This window comes from Lissotriton helveticus, chromosome 7 (genome assembly GCF_964261635.1).
Source record: "Lissotriton helveticus chromosome 7, aLisHel1.1, whole genome shotgun sequence".
NCBI classification, from domain to species: domain Eukaryota; kingdom Metazoa; phylum Chordata; class Amphibia; order Caudata; family Salamandridae; genus Lissotriton; species Lissotriton helveticus.
Window position 1 is genome coordinate 298768697 of NC_136068.1, and position 19235 is coordinate 298787931.

The window sequence follows — 19235 nt, forward strand, 5'->3', positions numbered from 1 at the left end:
GGTTGGGTCTCTGCCCAACTAAACTCTGGATTGTGCCAAGGAGTGTCTTGCCTGCATCTTGCGAGTTCAAAAACGACAACTCTCTACCTGTCTGAGCCAGGATTACTTTCAAAATCTTGTATGCCAAATATAAATTACTAGCCAATCTTGCGCCCTCGCACCTGTGTTTTAAAGTCATCCCATATGTATCCTCTTGACCCTTCCTCCTGTCTGGTTCCTAAGAAGAGGGGACCTCCAATGTGTCTTGGTGGCTGCTAAATTCGTGACATTGGCTTCCAATTCAAATAAGAATTCCCCACTCCCTATCGACTTCCACTAAAGTAATGAACACGTTTATGTGTTTGTTAATTATATCCTCCTGTATCCAACTTGACAGTTGCCAAGAGAGTATTTTAGGCCGAAGTGAGCGCATCGTAAGAGCCTTAAATAAATAAAATTAAATAAATAATAATGTGTGAATTGCAATAGAATATAGCCAGATGGCAAGCATGATTAAAATGAAAGCAGATGAATATAGTCTTTCAGCCGGTGTTTAGAAATTTAGTATGTTGGACTTTAACCAAAATATTTTTGCAGAGAATTTTACAAATGTGTTCCTTGTAAATTAATAAATTTCTGTACATCTGAGTCCTGAGTTAGTTGGATCAAATGGCACATGAAACTGCACACAATGCACAGGACATCACAGGAGTAGCCATGTTGAAATAGGTTTTTGCGCAAGAATCTGAATTAACTACACAAGGTGTTTTCCGGTGCAAATGTCGCCCTAGAAATCTGGCTAAATTTCTATGGACAAATAAGGCCTGAAAGAGGAAAACATGATTTTATCTTTTGCGTAAACTCGCATGCTTATCTTATTGTTAAGTTAACCTATTTCCCCAAGTGAACTATTTTTGTTCAAGAATCCTTCTGTGTTCATGTATTATTGGAAAGCTATGGGGTATATTTGCAAAGAAGTGCTGCAGCAAGCCAAGTTGTGCACTGCTGCATTGCATCACCTCGACAGAGCAGAACTGTGCATTTCGTCAAAGAAATTATTCGATTCTGCTCTCTGCATGAACTCTTGCACACAGTGCAGTCTACCGCCAATACAGGCACTCTTGCGCCATATTACGCAGGTATCTGTGTTGTGGTCAGTATAGTTTATGTGCAGAAAGGGCTACATTCCTGCACAAAAGCTGTAATTTGTGGCTATTTCCTTTGAGCAAAGAGGAAATACAAGGAAAATACAGGTACAGTAGCCTCAGAAAGGCGCACATTTTGGCAGAAACCTATGTCTAAATATGTTTGCAAACATGTGTTTGCTTCTACATGGGTGGCTGGATGCACAGGAATACACCACCAATGTAATGCGGCATTGAATTACTTTTTCTCACAAAGCCACACAAATTGAAATTTGCTGGGCTTTGTAAAGAGCAAAAACAGATTTGCGTAGGGGCTGTGTAAAAAAAAAAATATGACACAACCTCTAAACAAAATGTTTGTAAATCTGGAGTGGGCGTTAAAAATTATCGCCGGTTTAGCGGCAGAAAACTGCCGCTAAAGCAGCGATAATGGGCTTGATAATATGCCCTTGAGAATTCCAATAGAAATCCATGCTCTGGTGTGAACATGGGCTTCTATTGTAATTCTCCAGGGCATATTATCAAGCCCATTAATGCCGCTTTAGTGACAGTTTTGTGCCGCTAAATGGGCGATAATTTTAACGCTGTCCTTGATAATATGCCCCCATTGGTTAGTGTTTTAAGGAAGCAACGTTTCAAAGGCAGAAGAATTTACAAGAGGCTTCTATTGTTGTTCTATACATTTCAGGTGCTGTAGGCTGATAATGAAGACCTGTTCTTTCTTCAACGGTTCATAGTCTTCCTTTATTCCCATGCCTCATTACCTCCGTATCTGTGCTTCCGAGGGCAGTGTTACCACCCTAAAATGCCAAGCTACTTGTAACGAGGCCCTAATGTTGATTACTTTAAAACAAAAACTTTATTTATTATTTTTCAGTACTCGAAACAACACACATCAACAAAATGCACATGTATGTGAAAACATAGAGTCATCAGCATGCAATAGTCTGGTATGTACGTAACAGGTCAAATGACCAAATTAGTGCGACAATAGCAGAGTCTTTGCAGGAAGGAAGTACAGAGTTGTGCAGTCTTCGTAGCTGATTCTCCACTGAGTCAAAGTGAGCACGGATTGAAAAAATGAAAGGTTAGCAAGTCAGTCCGATACATTAATATTCAGTGTCAGTAGATAGTCTCACAGCGGTTGCCAGATATCTTTAGGTCTGGAGGTAAGGGGTTGTAGTGTGGCATAGTCTTCACTTACTTTATCATAATAGATCATGTTTTTCAACCATGCAGAGTCGGTAGGGCAAGTCTTACTCCCCAATGCAGTGCCAGACCTCGTAATTTCTATCATGGTGGAAATCAGGGAGAATATTTTGGCTCAATATGTTCCTATATGCTGACATGTTCAAGTCAAGTGGGTGAAGCCAGACCCGGTGGCATGGCACTTAGGGCACTAGGACGATCGTGTAGAGGCAATTTGTGCTAAATCCCTAGGTGTGATGTAGGCCGGGTGCCAAGATTGAAAATATAAAAGGTTGTGCCTGTGATTGCAGGAACAGATTTTAGTCTGAGTGCAGCAGAAAATCCAGTTTTTATGAGGTAATGGTTGCCCCAGGTGCCATTCCCAGGCGTCCCTAGTCCACCTATCTAGTTCGCGTTTCATGGCTACCCATGGTTGATAGAGTCTAGAAACTAACTTCCACCCGTCAGTGTCAGAAATAAGAAATGTCAATGGAGGAAAGTTATTTGGAGCAAAGGGGTATGAGGGTACACAGGAGTGTAGTGTGTCATGGAGGCGCCTGAGCACAATGTAGTCCATATATGTGGCATCCTCAAAACAGGTATCATCTGTGTGTGTGAGTACATGGCCATCAGGTAGAAGGTCCCCAATAGTATGTCAGGGATGGTTTATTTAGGATATGGCTGGTGAGTAGAGGATGCAGCCCCCTAAATGCCGCAGAGTTTCCTTCATGCCCAGCTTGTAGTTGAGAGTGTTTGTATGTTGAGGGGGTCCATGGGGATGCCCTGGGGGAGTATGGAAGGCAGTGGGACTTGCCCTGGTTGGTCTTTCTCAGGTGTCATGTAGGGATTACGAGTGTCTGGATGATACCAGTGGTACGCAAAATATCATTGTGCTGCAAAATATAACAACTGTAGATCAGGTACACCTAAACCTCCACGCTCATAAGGGAGCACCAAGGTGTCCCATCTAATATGGGGTATACACCCAGCCCAGCTCATTTAAGGCGATGTAAGAGGCTGCATAAGGTGGTAAAGAATGTATTAGTTAATGGAATAGGTGTAGAAAGCGAGGGAGGATGACCATATCTATGATCGCCGCATGCCCTGCCAGAGAAAGGGGAAGTTCAATCCATCAGTCGATCTATGTGGACAGACGATCTATGGCTGGTTCATAATTCAGACTATCTGTTCTTTCACCCTATGTTGGGTAATACCGAGGTATTTGGTGGTCTAAACACCAAATCAATGAATAGCCAATGGTCTTGTATTTGATGATATCCGTGAGGGGCAAATGTTCTGATTTGGCACAATTAATATTAAGGCCCAGATAGCCTTTGAATCATATGATTTCACATATAAGAGAGTGAAGGTTGGCAGAGGGGTGGTGAACGAAAAGTGATATATCGTCCCCATAAATGGAAATCCGTATGGGGCCAGAGGTAAAGTGAAGACCACAATGTATATTTTGCTCCTTGACATGATGAACCAGGGAGTCTATAGCGACAATGAATAGGAGAGGTGGCAGAGGGCATCCTTTTCGGGTCCCTTTAGCCACTGGAAAAGGAGCAGTAAGGGAACTATTCACTCTAAGGCAGGCGACAGGACTTGAATATAGGATCATGACCAGAGCAGTATATCCACGGGGAAGTCCCAGTTAATCCGAGGTCGATTTTAGAAAGGGCCACTCTAAAGAATCAAATGCCTTTTCGGCATCTAAAAGGGCTACTGTCGCAATGACATCAGGGGAGATCCTATTCTATACTGCAAAAATTGTGAGCAGATTTAAAGAAGTGGATCTATGAGAAACAAAGTTAGTCAGTATGGGCATATCAATCTGTTCCATTAGGAGTGATAAGCTGGTGGCAATAACCTTAGATAAGATTTTATTATCAAGGTTAAGGTAGTGAAAGTGGGCGGTAGGAGGTGCAGAGGTGGGGTTCTTTCCCAGGTTTCAATAAAAGCGTGATCACAGCTTCCGAGTGTGAAGGTGGGAGGATTCCTCCTTCTAGTTCCTTGGCATACATTTTGAGCAAATGCGGTGCAAGTAAGTGTTTGAACACCTTATAGAATGCACCTCTGAGCCCATCAGGACCAGGGGCCTTGGATCCATCAAGAGTATCTATTGTCTTATCAATTTCCTCACAGGATATGGGTACACTTAAGAATTGCTGCTGGCCATTGGTGATCCTTACCATCGCAATCTCAACGAGGTAGGCTGCAATCACAGCAGCATCTCACAGTATGCGGGAGGAGGCGAGTTGTGCATAATAACGTAGGAGCTCAGTCATGAGGTCCTCATTGTCGGAGATCTGCCAGCCATCAGCCCTCTCCAATGTAGGGATTTACACACTTAGTCTGTTGGGATGCAGAAATTGTTCCATGGTGCCGCCGGGGGGTTACCCATATTGTCAGGCTGTAGCATACTTTTCCAGATATGCTGTTTCTCTCTCAGCCAGGTCACTGAACTCGTTCAGCAAGACCAATCAACAGTGTAGTTGAGGCCTGCAGTGTAGCTGGGACTCTTCATGGTCAATGTCATGCTGTTCGGTCTCTATATGGGAAAGACGGACATGTATATCCTGCAGTACTCCAGCATGTTTAGAGATACATACCCTATGGATATGCCTCAAAGGCTTTCCATAGAGTTGCCTAAGTGGCGACTGATCCAGGATTAAGTGTAAAGTATTCAAAAATGGAGTTCTGAAGTTCTGAATAAAAGACCTGTTCATGCAGTGCATTGCCTGGGAATCACCAACTGCATTCCAGGCTGCACCCATAAGGCACTTTCAGCACCATCCGCACCAGATTGTGATCCGACAATGTGCGAAGCAGGTGTGTCATGTCAGTAATCCATTGGACTGTGTTCACGGAAATAAACCAGTAACCGAGTCTCGTCCACACTCCATCGGGTGCAGAATAGAAGGTATATTCTGAAGTGGTGGTGTGCCGCAGGCGTCAGACATTGTGTAGTACATAGGGGTCGGTGAAGTCACGTAGGACACGTAGAGCTCATGGTCTGCCACTTGTCTGTGTGCTTGTGGAGTCTACCAGTGCGTCTTGCACAATGTTTAGGTCTCCTCTCACGATAATCAGGCCAATCTCTACCCAACCTATCAATGCAGAAAGGTCTTGATAGAAATCGGGAGCATCTTTAGTCGGAGCACAGACATTAACTAAGAGACCATGATGGCCATACCTGCCATTAGTGTCTATAAAACGGGCCGTGACTGTGAAGGATATACTTTTATATATTAGTGTGCATACTCCCCGTGAATAGAAGCTGTAGCCTGAAATATAGTGTGCCTATGCTATGTCTTGACTCTCAATAACTAGTAACCCTCTAGGAGACAGTAAAGACGATGTTGACTGTCAGTTATATTGAAATAGGAGATGGGTCTGCCCATCCCAGTGAAGTTGCGTGAAAAAACTCCTGCCAACATCACATGAGAACAAGGCATGATATGCAGTTGATGTCAACAAAACAGTGTCAGAAGCAAATAAAGAACTAGAATAAGATGATCAGACAATGCAAGAGAGAGTCAATGATGTGCTTGCTACAGCTACTCAAGCCGATTTGACAGACTATTGAAAAATTGGAAGCAAAGACAATTGAGTTGATTGGCTGTAGAAACAATCCATGTCCAGCAGATAAAATCATTGAACTCAATGATGTCACTCAGAAATTTCATGATGCCAATGTCTGGAGCAAAGAGGGAAGCTGCAATGTGGCATGATGGTAAATCCCAGATCTAATGCTAATCCCAGAAGAATCACAAACCCAGAGCTCCCACCAACAAAGCACATGTAAGGTATAAACAACACCTATGATGAGCAGATGAGGGTTAGAATTAAATTCCAGTAGTTCTGCAAATCAAAATAACACATGGCCTAAAAAAGACAGCCTGTGTTTTCCCTCCAAAATGAAACTGAACACCATTGTCCACCAGCATTGTAGACTTCTACAGCAACTGATGTTGAAAAGATAGCCCCCTTAACATGCGAGGGAGTTGTAGTACTGACTACAGCCAGTACTTCAAGTGCTGCATCTCAATGACCATTCATTATCTACAGGAGAGGACCAACACGAACTAACATTACCATGGAGCAAAGAGAACATTTGCACACACAAAAAAAGGAAGTCAATATCTAGGAAGGCATTATGGGGCACATGCATCATTCATACATTTTGCATTTCTTAATTTGCGAAAATTACCGAATCGCAAATTAAGAATTGCAAAATGCTAAGCATAATTTTTTTCGGTATTTATTTGAGATTCGGTAAAAATCGCAATTTTTACCGAATCGCAAATAAATACCGAATTCCTAACTGCTTTTTCGCAAATCCCATTGATTCCTATGGGCCGAAAGGCCCATAGGAGTCAATGGGAAGGCATTTACGAATTCGCAATTTGTTGATGCATTCCAAGGGTGCAGGGGGGGGTCCAAAGGACCCCCCCTGCACCCCTGAAATGTATTTGAAAGTGCATGTTTCAAACACACATGTCCTAAGGACATGTGTGTCTGTAACATGACAGTGTAAAAAATGCATTTTTTTGCATTTTGAAAGATTTTCGCAAATTAACACGAGGGTCAACCTCGTGTTAATTTGCACTTCCAATTTCAAAATTTGCATTTTTTTTTAAATTGATGCATTGCATTTAAGGAATCGCACCAATGCGATTCCTTAAATGCATTCGCATTTTTAAGAAATGCAAAAAAATGCGAATATTGAAAATGTGTTTGATGCATCCCAAAAACGTATTTAGGAAGTGCAAACGGCCGAATTTACCGATTCGCACCGCTTGCACTTCCTAAATAGGTTGATGCATGTGCCCCAAAGTGTTTGCTATTGCCAAGCAAACACTGTGATTTGAAAAAGCTTTTCCTAGACTTTGATTCGCATAACTAGTGTCATAATATTTAAATGTGGTAATACTGTGGAGGAAAAAACAATACCAAGGCGCGATATTTCTGGGGTTCAATGTTACTAAATATATATCCACACTGAGAAGTTTAGAATGAGGCACAATATAAACCATCTGATTTTTCTACATGTTCACTCCATGTTTTCACTCTTTATACGATTTCTTTAGCATGTATACATGTCGTCAAATTTTTTCTAGGTGACATTTTTATGGGAAAAGAACTTGGCATTGCTGAAAAATGTACACTACATTTGGGCACAGACTCCAGTGACTGTCTGAATTAGGATCACCATGGCACTAATAATGAGCAGTTAGCAAAGAAAATGAAACTGCAGTGGCAGTTCATTCATAGGGGTTTTGGGTAGTGCCTCACCACTTGATGAGCCACCACACAATGACTCGGTCAGCACTGTTTACTTTATTTTTTAATTAAACAGGCATTATCTGTAGGGATTAAGCCAAAATCACTTGCACACAGTGACTACATGTTGCATGCAACTCTACAGTCTAGCAGCCACTGTGGCACAGTGGAAGCGGCGCAGTGTCCTCCACTCTTAAGACCTTCATAAGCGACAGGCCTGTAGTGTCATGAGAATGCGTTACTGCAGCCCCTTCCGCCAAAGGTTGTCGCTACACTTACACACACCTAACCCTTCCCAGACGTAACAGTAGGGTGTACAGTTCACATCTCAGGTTGGACAGGAGCTTGGCAAGGTCAGCCTGTCAATTGCACTGTAAAGGCCATTGTACTGTGGAGAAGTGTGGCTCACTGGTTAGAGGAGGCAGACCTGGAAGCAGAGGTCAGCCCGGGACCAGGGTTCAATTCCCGGCTCTGCGGGGTCTTGAGTCCTAAAATGTCCATGGACTCGAAAATTCTCGCTCCGGTGCCTACTCGATTCATGGGTACACACTCTGTGACTCTGGGCAATAGCTTGCTTAATCTCCACAACCGCCCCTCGCGGCGGGATGCCTGGCTTTCACCTTGCGGATACCCTGCCGGGGTTATCTCACAGGGGAATACCAGGACGGGTTCCCTAAGCAAGCGCTTAGAAACCGCTTGGTGATTTGCGCTATATAAATTCCTGTACATTTACATTTACTAACACAGTATCAGAGTGCCTTCGGGGGCAGAGATAGGGTACCCCAGGCCTCCAATGGAGCAGTTATCTTGGCCAACCAACAGGGATTGTTTGGACAGGGCCAGTAGGAAGCAAAACCCTCCACAATGAATGCTAGGCAGAACGGAGGCATGAGGAAAAACATGTATCTGAGTGCACAGACAACCTTAGGGATCTCTCTGCTGGGACAGTGCCTGAGGATGGTAGGATCAGGGACGTGCGGAGTGGGCACCGCAGATGAACATTGATGAGCAGTGTCAACAAGTTGCATGGCTGGTCCTCTCCAAAGGTTGGTTGGCTCTACTTTACTCCAACAATGACTAGTTTGTCAAGCACGTTAATCGCCTGGTTAAAAAAAAGGAAAATATTGCCCATATGTTTGCCTAGATGATCCAACCCTAAACCAATTCGAGTGCATAGATTTATATAGAGCCCAATAGAATGATATATTTCCAGTTCCTCATTTACCACCCAGATCTGTGATTTGTCCTTGTTTCCCCCCTAGGAAACCTGAATTATACTTTATTTTCTTATGCCCAACACAAGGCTGTTGCTGGGCCAAAAATATTAATTTAACAGTGTTTATAAAATGACACACTGCTGACTGACCCATCTATCAGCCATTTAAAAGACTCTGAAAGATTTTCTGTATTTAAAGTGTTAGAAGCCATATGCTTAGAGATGAGAATGACTTCTCCGCCACCAACCTCTTTATTGCCATTTAGCAGTGTACGTCAGGCGGGCAACTAGAGCCAAATTTCGGGGGGGGGGGGCTGAAAAATATTTCGGGGGGGGGGGGGTAATTCTTCCAACCATAGACAGAGAAGGAGTGAACACACAACAAAAGCCTCATTTACAAGTAAATGGACTTTTGAAGACCTGTTAAGTACTCGGGTGCGGCTGCAATTAGAGGCTTGCCAGCCCGCGAAGCTGTCTCCGCCCGGGCTGACGCACACAACAGGGGGGCTGAAGCCCTGTGAGCCCAATGGGTGTTGCGCGCCTGGTATACGTCACATTTGGGAGATGCAGATGGCACAATCTGAACTATGCCTCCAGTTATAAGCAGATACATGTATATTAGGGAAAATTAAATATTACACCACAGGATACATGTGTAAGTCAGACCATGTCAAAATTGCTGCTTCTATGTAAATATAGATGCACGTATGTTGGGTTCAGCCTGCTACTAATAACTACAATATGTGTCATGTGTATATTTATGTATATATAAGTTAAGCACAGTTATTGAAAACCCTCAAAATTAACCACATGATAGATGTGGACAGTAGAAGATGTAAATATTGGGGCTTCAATGTAAATATTAGTTTTAATATAGGGGGGTTTAATCAAGGGAACACTACTTTACCAACCATCGTGTGTATGTGTGCATGTGTGTGTGCATGTATTATATGTGCATAAATTATTTTCATTTTTAGTGCTAAATAAAAACTTCTGTCCTTCCAATCCCTTCACCCTCTGACTCATCCGAAACCTTCTGACTACTATGAACTCTCAAGCATCAGTCTAAAATCTTTCACCCCTTCTTTTTAAATCATCTTACCCAAACTAAAAAGCACTCATTGCGAATACTTACAAAATAGCTCACTTCTTCCCCTTTTCAAATCCACTCCTGTCAGTCTATCCCTACCCCAAACTCCACTAAACACCCATGAATTAAAAAGGCACAATCCTAACACAACTAGCACACAAGAAAAACGAAGCAAAAAATGGTGCTATCCTTCTAATTACTAATCATGGCTTCCTGAATAGCGTGCTACTCACCACAAAAAGCACTTCAATGCCTTGGCAGGGGTCGTAAGCGCTATAAAATACATTTACGATTACAATTACAAATTGGGTGGCCGTGAGTTGCCTGGTGACTTAGCTATATCTTTTTGGGTGTCTCTTTTCTATTACATCACTGATGGGGAAGACTTGCAAGCTTTGCTACGGTTTCGGTTGACCAGGAAGCCCAGATTGGTGGGGACAGTTTTTCAATATTTATAGGAGGATATTTCAATAAGTGGAACACCCCCGGTGTATTTTCAAGGGGGTCGACCGCGCAAATAGAGAGTCAGTTATTCATGTGTTCAGAGTGCAGGATTACTAAGCAGCCCGTATCAGTAATTGAATCCATACAGATGATTCAATAATTGCATCCTAGGGCCTCATTGATGTGTTATATATTTTAGTGAGCGATGTCAGGTAAGTCCCTGGGTCGGTACAAAATTGCAGTCCTACTTCTATGTTTGTGTGAGGTCCCAAGTTTCGATTTTAAAAGCTGGCTACCCTATTGCAATTTTACACATGTGCTTACACATCAGTCTTGAGCCTGGCAACCGTTCTAGGGATATTTCGTAGTGCAGGTATTTAGGTAGTGGAGGGGTTAATGTTGGGAAAAAGACTACAGGAGGTGACAGTAGAAATCAGTATAACCATTCCATGAGCAAAATGTGCTCCAAAATGCATTAGTGTACCTTCTATATTGTTTAATATTTTGATGAGTTTCGGGTTGGGGGCTCGATAATTCCACTAGAAATTGTTTAACTTGCTCACTACAGGCCGTTCTGGACAACTGTTTGCATGCCACAAATATGGGCATATTTACAATGAAAGTGACTTAGTGCGTGCTGCAAGCCAATCAAAGCACAGGGATGCGACATATTTACAACAATATGTCGCATCCCTGTGCTTCCCCCTGCGCTGGCGCACAATCGACTGCCATGTGCCTGCACAGACACCCTTGCACTATGGTAAAAGGATGCCTGCGTCGTGGAGGGATTGGTTTTTCTTGCACAAAAAAATCAATAGAGGTGATTGCCTATTTCCATGCGTTCTGTAGAAAGCAGCACGCGTTGAAAGAGGATAAAGATGACAAGAAATATAAACATTTCTCCTTGTTGCGCCTCGCTGAATCTTGCATGGATGGTTGACATGTCTGGTGTAAAGTAAGAAGCAGCTTGCATGCCTGGTAGCCGTTTCTGTTTTGGTGGAAAGTGGAAAATGCCTGATGGAAGTGTGGCTAGGTGGCAAGCAATGGTGTTGTGCTTGAGGCTTTAAGAGTTGCTCTGAATCTGTGAAAATGTAAATATGTTGTGCCTGTGTTGTGCAAAGGAACAAGGGGGTACATTAGTGCACCTTAGGTTGAATATAAATATCCCCTCCGATTCAGTCCTTGGCTGTGAAGTAGATCTGTGTAGTGCTGTGTAGTGCTGTGCTGGGCTCCAAAAGGATACACACCAGAGCTGGCATACTTGGTAGACTTATCTGGTTAGGTGCAAGACATAACCTGTACATGACATTGCCTTGACTGAACCTTTAACAGCCAGAGTCAGCAAAATTTAAAGTATCTTTTGATATTTTGGGACATCCCAGCACAGGCGTGAAAGGTACTAGTTCAAATAGATTGCAAGTCCTGTCTGCCATGGTTTGACACCGGTGCAGGAAACCCTTATACAACAGTCTCACCACGTTGACTATGAAGTTAAACAAGAGTGGCATATGTTTGACTACTCGTGGCCCAACTTTGTACTTTTTTGCACCTTAATTGGCCCTGAAACGATGGGATTATCCCCAGAGCAGCATCGCTGTACAAGGGAAACACTGCTTTCTCAGAGACAGTTCAAGTATGGTGATTTATCTGGGGGACAGTGAGGTCCACCAACGAAGGCCATAGATGCACTGAGGAGATGGGGCAGCTTCCCACTTTTATTTGCACGTGTTTTATCCCAGAGACTAGGAGGTCCACCATTGGGAAGGACCCAGGTGGATGGTTAATGGTCTTGGCATGTAATGTGGATTGGAGATAGCGAGAAGAGTTACTCCTAGTGGGGAGGTTCAGAGAGGATGCATTTTAGGTGAAGGGGTTCATATTTTAGCAATAATAAAAGGATTTGTTCGCTTAACAGGAGAAAGAGCTTCTGGGACAAGAGCACAAGTATGGAAACAGGACGAAATCCTTACAAGTAACACAAAAGTGTTATATGAATGTGTTAAGGGTTGTTAAAAAGGGCAAAGGCACTGATCCTAGGCTCTGCGGGCAGTACAGGGCCAAACAGGGCGATAGATTATTGAGAAAGAATTGGCATAATTCTAATAATATTATGTATACTGTGTGAGACATTCCCGCCAAGAAAGCCCAGCATGGCTGCTGCACAGATTTGCCGAGACAGCAGCTCATCTGGCACACAGCCAGAGTGACTCACCCGAATCTTGACAGCCTCAAGATGTGCCGGTGTGGCTTATGCTAGCAGTGACTCATCGGCGGCGCGAGAGCCATGTGCCAGGAGAGAACGGCTGTCTCCGTGGACGTCGGACTGCTCATCTCAGCAGGGGCACCGTCTTCCCACATTTTACTGTTCATTTTCTTTGGGTTTTGTAAAAATAGGTCTCTGTTCAGAGACGTAATGTTTTGCCTCCTGCGTGCCACTAAAACGTATCGGAAAAGGCACATTTAGCCACCAACATCCCTTACTGCTTCTCCTGATGCTTTACAAAGCCGCAACAGAGCAAAAACATCAAAAGAGCGCTCTACTAAGGGTAGTGCTTCTCAAAAAGTAGCAACTCATCACTATGGTAGCAGGATGCCACAGTTTAACTATCTGCTGCAAAAATATTACAATACAAATAGTGACAGCCAGAATATTAACGAGGTAATTATATAGAGGTAAGTATAGCTATACTTAGCAGCACTAACTATATTTTGCCCACCATGCACTGCTTATGACCTCATACATAACATCACTCATGACTTGTTCTATGACATCATTTATGACATCACTGATGGCATCACAAATGATATAATTGGTGACATCACTAATGGCATCATCCAATGAGTGTGCTAGTTTGTTTCGCAGTTTACACAGTGGCTGGTAACTACCATATTACTTTTCTACCTAATTTTGTACAGCCTGCATCCAGGTAATTGTTGTAAGTGTTTACAAAACACATGTGCTCCTAAAGCATCAAATGTGTGTAAAGGTAATGAACACATTATAGATATTTGTTTTGAAAAGTAACTCTGGGTGCAGGTGACAGCATATTCCACACAAATGTTTTGTTACTGTAGAAAAAAGTTTCCAACAGGGCAAACATTCTACTTACTACATACTAAGTATTGGAAGCAGTCTTGAGGTATTAGACAGAATCATCAAAGTATGACAGTTTCTACTTAACATAGACGACTGTGTGCACCAGGTACTGAATCTGTGTATGAGTGCTTGTTTTGTTCAGAAGATGTGCTAACTGTATATTTTCACTACAGTATGAAGGCTGCAGGTAGTATGATTGATCTTTAGTACCTCTAGTCCTTGGTTGTTTTAAGTGAATAGTTGCTCTTTGGACACATTTTGCACAGACTGTACATTGTGCTTAGTACATACTTTTAAATAGTCTGTGGTGTATTTCTCATGAGAGTTTCACTCTCTGTAAACAGTGTGGTACAGAGAAACTCTCTCCATAGAGTAAACACTGTTAATGGTACCCACTTTTCCACTCATATCCACATCATTTCTTAATGCAAGTTCAGAGACTGTCAGGGGTTTGATGCAGGTACAGAGTGAACAGCTGTAAACAGGTTGAACACCCTGTGCAAGATAGGTTACCATTTCAACTGTGGTTTATAGTCAGCATGAACTCGGCTACCATTGAAGTGTATGGTATAGGGTCAATGGTACAAATAACACAAGCTTGCTTTACCTATGGGGGTTGCATGCATGATAGCAATAAAGATGCTTAAACTTATTCTGATCATTTTTGCACTTACTTTCATAGCTTTAAAGATATACCCATTTAAAAAGAAATGTGTACAAAAGAAGCTTGAATGATGTCATCAGTGATATCATTTGAGATGTCATCAGTTATGCCATAAATTATGTCATCGAACATGTCTTGAGTGATGTCATATGTGAGTGCATGGTGGGGTGCACTAGTTATAGTTAGTGCTGCTAACTATGAGCCCGATTCACAGAACTAACTTAAGACAAAATCCTAAACTTAATACTTTTGGTATTCACAGAAGTTAGGATTTTGTCTTAAGTTTGTCTTAAAACAGACTTAAGACAGACTTAAGTTAGGATTTTGTCTTAAGTCTGTCTTAAGTCTGTCTTAAAAACAAACTTCAGACAAAATCGTAACTTCTGTGAATACCAAAAGTAGTAAGTTTAGGATTTTGTCTTAAGTTAGTTCTGTGAATCGGGCCCGATAACTGTGAATTTCTGTGTCTTTTTTTAAGCTTAAAACATTAATGTCGTCACTGACAAATTCACCTAAATACAACATATAACGTTACTTTAACCTTTGTTTTTTTCAGTGAATTTCTACGTTGAAAAAAATGAACACATATGTTTTATCACATCTAACTATAACAGTCCTCAATGAATTTCTATGTTTTTTAACGTGAAGTAATACCAATTACCATATGTAAATGCAACCTCCACTGTGGACAGACCCTGCAGCCAATATCCCCCATACAACCCCATGCTGGCACCACCCCCTTTTGTACCACGATCTTCCGTCAAGCACAGTGAGGGGGTTGGCTATAGGGCCTGTCCCCAGGAACCCCATCCCCTGGGGCCTGGTGCAGTTTTTAATGGGGAGGGAGGCACAAGGCCCTCTCCCTGGGCTGATTTCGGCCTTGGGGATCCCCATTCCTGGGCAAGACATACTTTATTTACGGAAGGGGGCACGTGGTCACCCTCCTCGGGCCCAGGGACCCGAGACCATGGGACCTAGCTGTATGTTTCAGCCTGGGAACTCTATCCCCTGAGGTCTGCAATATTTGTAGGGGGAGGGGGCATGAGGCCCCCTTCATAGATTAATTTCGTCCCTATGGACCCTATCCCTCAGGGCCCATGCATTTTTTATGGGGAGGGGGCACGTGGCCCCCCTCCCTCGGCCTCAGGGACCCAAGACCATGGGACCCAGCTGTATGTTCAAGAGGCAGGTGGTCATACAGCCCCCTCCCTGGGCTGATTTCAGCCTCGGGGACCCCATTCCCCGAGCCTGGTAGCATTATGAAGGGGAGGGGGCATGCAGCCCTTCTTCCCGAGCCCATTTCATCCCCTGGGACCCGATGCCCTTGGGCCCATCAGCATTATGAAGGTGAAGGGGGCACGTGACCCCACTCCCAAAGCCAATTTAGCCCTGTGGACCCCATCCCCTGGAGCCCGGCTTCACAAGAGTGGGTGCCATGATGCCCACCCAAGAGATCGAACACACTATTGCACTATTTCTGCCCAAAGGCCCCCGCAGCCCCCACCAGCTCCCCACATCCAGCACGAGCCTGCATTGCTCCCACCCACTGGGAGCAGCTAATGATGCCGTTTCTTGCAGGTAAGAGCAATCTTTACATCTATTTCCCTGTGGGCAGGAAATCAGAAGTCTGTTCCCATCAGGCAGAAGTATTTTTGAAGCTTCTGCCCGCTGGGAGAAGACTTGGGGTTTGCTCCCGCTTGGCGGGAGATTTAAAAATGGTCGGGACAAGTTTTTCCTACCTATGCCACTACGGGCAGTGAAACCACAATGTCCCAGGGGTGGACACCCTGAGACAAAGTTGCTGAGCTGGCCCCTGGGGTGAGTTCCCCAGGGCCATTAATGGCTCCAGGAAGGGGGACCGCATGGCGCCCAACCTTAAAGGAATCAGCCCAGTAGACGGCTCCCCACGGCTTATACTCAATAAACGCGGCCTGGCTGTCATTTTGGTTTTTTTCTGATCCTGCGAGAGTCTCGCTGGATTGCGGCATATATTGCTATTTTGCTTTCTTGTTTGTCCCCCCATGGGTACTAGTGGGTCACGATATCCACACCCTTACCTCTTTATCTTTTTTTTGTTTTGCAACTTGAGGACAGGGGACTAAGGGGCAGATGTAGCAAGCCTTTTTGAGTTCGCGAACGGTGCGATTCTCAGAATCGGCCCATTTGCGAACGCAAAAAATGCTTTTCCAATGTAGCAAAGCCTATTTTGTGATTCGGTAACCTGTTACCTAATCGCAATATGGGTTTCTGATTAGGTATTAGGAAGGGGTGTGTTCCTAAGATGGAATCGCATCGTATGTATGAATGGTTTGCAAGCGAAAAGCGGTTGCAAAACATTCGCATTTTACCACCTAGTCAAGTTGGTGGTAACCCATTCACAAATGGGCAGGGGTCCCCAAAGGACCCCTACCCCTTGGTGAATGTTTATAAAAGCATTTTTTAAGATCAGGCAGTGGTCCCATGGACCACTGAATGCTCTTAAAAAATGAAGGGAAAACTTTTAATTTTTATTTTCATGAAGCATCCCAATTTCCTTTAAGGAAAACGGGCTGTTTTACAAAAAAAATATTGCTTTATTTAAAAGCAATCACAGACATGGTGGTCTGCTGACCATAGCAGGCCACCATCCCTTTGTTTTTTGCGATTCCTAGGGGGTCAAGGAATCACAGAAAGTGTTCAACACACTTTCATGCATGCCGTTTTGCAATTTCCTATTTGTGATTTGCAATGATTCGCAATTAGGGAATCTCAAAATGGTGTATTGAAGCATCTGGCCCTATGCCCCCAAGTCCTGTAATGGCAAAACAATTCTGATGTTGCTGACAGCCAATCAGAGAGCTTTAGCTCCTAGGAGACTGGATGATGTCATCAGTGATGTCACCTGAGATATCATCAGTGATGTCACTGACCATGTCATGACTGATGATATATGGGAGGTCATAAGCAGTGCATTGTGGGGGCGCGAACTACACTTAGCTCAGACAACTATAACTGCTGGATTTATCTGGTTTTGGACAGGTGAAATGTCAGCCTAACTATAACATCCCTGTAACCTTTTGTTTTTTTCAGTGAATTTCTATGGTTTTTAAAGTAGTAGCCACGTTTGCAGAGTGGTGGAGAAAGGGGACGGGACTCAGGAAGTCCGCTGTGTAGGACTTACAGGAGGTAGCAGGAGGACTTCTTGGCCCCCAGAGTCCCTCAGGAGTAAAGTGGACTTCATCCCCCAACCAGTAGAGCACCAGAGGCCACGTTTTCAGAGTGGTGGAGAAAGGGGGCATGGCCTCCGGAGACCTCTTAGCATCCCACTGTATGGGACATACTAGAGGTAACAGGAGGGGTAGTTGGCCCCCAAGGATGTCCTTGGGGGCAACTACCCCTCCTGTTACCTCCAGTAAGTCCCACACAGCAGGATTGCTAAGAAGTTGTCAGAGGCCACACCTCCTTTATCCACAACTCTGCAAATGTGCCTCCTGGTACACTACTATTTGGGGGATGAAGTCACTTTGGCTCTTCAGGGTCCTTGAGGGCCAACTAACTCTCCTGTTACCTCCAGTAAAACCCCACACAACTGCATTCCTAAGAGGTTGTCAGAGGCCACACACCCTTGCACCACCACTCTGGAAACAGAGATCCTGGCACACTACTGCTTCAGGGATGAAGTCCACTTTAGTACTGAGGCCCTCAGGAGGCAAGGGGACCTCTTCCCCTCACAAGCAGTGTGCTGAGAGGCGCATTTGCAGGGTGGTGGAGAAAGAGGATGTGGCCTCTGACCACCTCTCAGCAATCCCACTGTGTGGGGCTTAATGGAGGTAACAGGAGGTTTTCTTGGCCCCTAAGGACCATCAGCAGCCAAGAGGACTTCACCCCCCAACCAGGAGCATGCCAGGAGGCACGTTTGCAGAGTAATGGAGAAAGGAGGCGGGCCTACGGTGAGTTGCAGTTTTTTTTTTTTTTTTTTTTTAGGAAGGGGGGCACTTCCCTGGACCATTTTGGGACCCAGGGACCCAAACCCCCGGGCCTGACCCATTTTCGTTTTTTAAAATAAAATAAAAAGGGGGGCACGCGGCCCCCTTGTGGAAAAGTAAATTTTGCCATGTTCTGTGTCCCTACGCGTCCTCCATCATATGTTATCTGTGCATGATTAATATGCATATGTATTCCCCATGTTCGATTAAAGACGCAATTACAGTTGTGTCCATCTCTAGTATGCCAGTTTCCAGTTCTCGTGAATACTACGAATATCAGGCCTATGTAAAGTCACGTTGCCACGTTTCTCAGTATGCACGTTATTTCATTGTAAAGTCCCCGTTTCTAGGCCTCAAAAGGGCCCGGACACTAGATTCAGCTCCTGTCTCCTGAGCCTCGCTGAGGAGCGATACAGCCCCCACCTGTATCCTCGACCCTTCACTTACTTCCTGCCTCGCAGTGCCCGGCTCAGCCTGGCTCTGCCTCTGAGTCTGCCAAGAGTATGTTATGATTCTAGTTATCAGTCCAGCCCTCCTTCTCTGCATTCCTAAGCTACTGAATCGCATCAATAGTTTCCGTCATTGTCTAGCCTTTACGTCTCCATGTAAGAGAAATACTGCATTTAATGGTCATTTAATATTCTTCATCACGCACTACATGTAGAATAATGCATGCTCCAGTCTTGGAGTCCGTTAGCCTCTCCCCTCCTGACTCTTAGTTTATATCAACATGTTCTCTAAACATCAGATACTAGATACTGTTTAGGTACATGTCGCCCTGACTCTCCAGACTTCAGTCTCTGCTCCTAGCACAGAGTTCATAGCCCCCAGCTTCTCCTAGTAACACGTCATTGTCAGTTTGCGCGCACCATTAGGTTAGAGGTCCCGGCTCCTTAGGTAGCCCCCTCCATGTTTCCGCCCCATTTATGACATATTCTGTTACGTTTGCATCACATGTCTATGTATACGCCCCTGTTACACCCATTTTCACCCTTATCTTTCACGACTGCTATTGACCACACCTACTGCTCCGCCTATCGTATGTATTGTAATGCAACTGTTTTTAGTATATATGTTCGTGTATTGTTATTAAATGTTAGCGCGCTCATCCCAGATCCTGCCCGGCAGCTGTCGGGGCCCCCCCTGTCAAGCGCTGCCATC